The 3,317-nt window shown below is 37.0% G+C and overlaps 1 pseudogene; it reads right to left on the bottom strand.

The window, feature by feature from the left end:
- Window positions 1-1,942: 1,942 nt before the first annotated feature.
- LOC134364868 (U2 spliceosomal RNA) lies at window positions 1,943-2,075 on the bottom strand (annotated as a pseudogene).
- Between the last annotated feature and the right edge of the window lie 1,242 nt (window positions 2,076-3,317).

Raw genomic sequence — 3,317 nt, forward strand, 5'->3', positions numbered from 1 at the left:
TGTCTTGAATGAGATGAACTGCTGGTGACTATTCTCCATAAACCTCAGGTAAAGTGGTAGGCTGCCTCTGTTTCCTTCTCTAAATTAGTTAATTCGAACTCCCTTAACCTTTGCCCGTAAAGTCTGTTTTCAAATCCTCTGGTTCTTTCTACTTCTTTCATTTACATTGTCTTCAATTTTCCACATTTGGCTTAATGTGAAGATCTAGATGTTAATACAGTCCCAAGTTTAATACCACAATGTGCAAGCATAAAATCCGCCATGGAAATGCTGAGTTTAAACATAATTAACACAATAGTAAATACAAATAAGGGGCTATCTCCAACTTCCATGTATTTTCCAAATATAATACGGTTACTTAGCTAAGAGCTAGTATTTATTAAGAATGATAGTAGTCACCATAAACAAAGGTCACAGCAGGATCAAGAATAATATAAGTGATATGCCTTTCTAAGAAAATTATACATTTGGGTACCACTGAGATGGGTTGGGGGAAAGAAGCTGTACATATCAAGGTCTTTCTTTCCCGGTTCATACAGCACTAGGAAGGTATCACTTCCTGACTCTGCTCACTGTGCCAAGGTTACTTGGGAGAGACACAGCTTTTCCCACTGCTAATTTAGCTTCACCCTTTTTTAGGGGCTGTGCATCAATTACTTCTCTCTGTTCCCTCACTGAGTTATACATGACCTGATTTCCCAGTGTCTCATTTGAAGAAATTCGGGATGCTTTGTCTTATTGCTCTGAAACCTGGTAGTTTGGATGATCGATTGCCCACATTAGATGCTCTAAGAACAGAAACGGGAAAGCTTTAGTCCAACAGAATGTCAGGAGACTAGACTGGTTCTAGGATTCTCTCACTAAACTGGCAGCATTCTCAATTCAAGGAGATCACTATAGGCCAGTGGTTCTAAAACTGTGGGTATTAGAGTCGCCTGGGAGGCTTGTTAAAGCACACATTCCCAGGCCCTAAGTCCAGAGCTTCTCATTCAGTAAGCCTTGGGTGGGCCTCAAGAATTTCCATTTCTATCTAATAAGCTCTCAGGAGATGCCAAAGCCTGTGGTCTGAGACCACACTTTGAGGACCACTGGTGTAAGCTATGCCGACACAGCCAAATTCTAGAAGAGATGAAACTTCCAAGACCTCATGGAAAACCAACAAAAAATACTGGGAATGAATTGAGTTCATCCTTTCCTTCATCATCTTACTTGGTTTAAACCTATCCTTGGAAAATATTTTGGCCCCTAGGGACTCAGAATTCGTTTCTTTGTCTGCCTCAGGGCTACGTTTTTGTGGGGAAGCGTCAGTATAACTGAGAATCTAGTTTTACCTACTATTATTTTCCCTTTTAGTTTCTCCACTTTCCACAGTTTTGTGTTATATCCCTACTCATAAAACCATAGAGAAGGTACTACTCAGTACTAGCATCTTCCATATATTCAAGTATGTGCCCACAAGGACAACAAATGTTTTGGTTTTCAAAATATTTCAGGTAGCCAAAGTATTTCATTTTTCCACAGACAATTATTAAACTCCTCCACTATTTTAATAAAGCTGCCATGTATAATAGGTACAAAGATAAATTTTTTGGTTTTTAAAACCTCAGGGTTTTGATGGCGAAAATTGAATAACTTCCACTTACATTACTTTACTATTAACAAACCATTTTTGCACGTATTATCAAATGGGATTCTTAAAATATCCCTGCGAGATAAGACTTGAATTTAAGTAATTACTAGGATTTGTGTGTCTTGATTTGGTTTGAGTGCAACTAATTTATTTGGAAAGTCATCCAAGAAGTACTGTGAGGGAGTGGAAAAGTGAGACAAAGACAGGAGGAAAGCCAATAAATTAAAAAGTGCATGAATGAGCAGCCTCCCACTCTGCAATCCACAACCTATGCATTAATTGTTCAAGAAAAGATGATAATGTTTTATCAGCAAGGAGACATTTGTGTGTAGTATCACAGATTTTTTTTTTTTACCACAACAAAGATTTTTAAGACTTCTTAAATGCTCCAATAATATTACTTTTGATACTACACTTGATCTTAGCCAAAAGGCCAAGAAGCGATATAATATTACTTTTGAAATTAACAATAATTTTCCCCTTCCAATTTTTGCATCAAAGCTGACCAAGCTGCTCCTACTCTGGAATGTAAAGCAAAATCTAATTAAATCAACAAATTTCGCTGGATAGGGTTAGGCTGATTTCTGAATGCACATTACTCTGCTGCTCTGCCTGGAAGAGCTCTCTGCCTTGTTTTCAGCTGACTTTTTCTAAGGCTGGCCCTTGATCACTCTTAACGATCCCCAGCTGTATCAGTTCCCTGCCTGCTTTAACCCCAATTGGCCCGGCCTCACATCTCTACCAGTGTCTGGAGGACAAATGAAGCCAAGCTGACCAGCACCTCCTTAATGTAATCCCAGATAATAGGTGGTAATAGACATTTAAATCATTTATTTTGTTCTTCTATATGTGCTAAGAAAATTAATACTTTTTACATTTTTTTTAATATCAGGAATAAAAGATAATGTGTACCTGTCAATCTGGATACTACAATCTCTATTCCCCATCCCTCTCCCTTTGTTATTTAAAGATGTTTACAAACCTGGCAGCCTAGAACAGTGTCTGTGGCTGAAAGGTTGTAGAAATCTATTCAGAATTGGCCACAGATATGCAACAGCCCTATAACCTACTTATTTCTAAAACTGAAACTTTCCCCAAAATACCTATCTATGAAATTCATAGAGCATATTAGTAATAGACCATATTACTTTATTTAAAAGTAAAGATGGGGAAGAGATAACAAAATCAAGTGTTGGACGTGAAGATTGGCAGGAGGATGAGCTTGTCATATTGGCTATCACCTCATTATCAGAAATAAATCAGCACAATTCATCCTATATACAAATATAAACAGGTGTAAACTTAGCTGAGGACTGAAAGGTTATATGCAGACAAGAACCTATTAATAAGTAAATAGTAAACACACAGACGCAGCTTGAATGTTATACATCCCAGCTAATGTCAATCAACTGCCTAATGTAGTTCAAATTATTAGTCTATAATTGCACCAACACACATTCTCCAATATATGATCTCCTTAGGTATTGTTGTTGGTTTTAAGCTCCAATTTAAAAAAAAAAAAAAAGAAAGAAAGAAAACAAAGATATACTTTGTCACTTTCCCAAGCTCAGGAGACAGTTTTGATTTGCCAACAGCCTCACGAACAATGTAAACATCAACCAAAAAAAAAAGTCATTCTCTTCATGATTAGCCTTAGTAACAACATTAAAATATATTTACAGAGAAA

Source organism: Cynocephalus volans, chromosome 1, assembly GCF_027409185.1.
Source record: "Cynocephalus volans isolate mCynVol1 chromosome 1, mCynVol1.pri, whole genome shotgun sequence".
NCBI classification, from domain to species: Eukaryota; Metazoa; Chordata; class Mammalia; order Dermoptera; family Cynocephalidae; genus Cynocephalus; species Cynocephalus volans.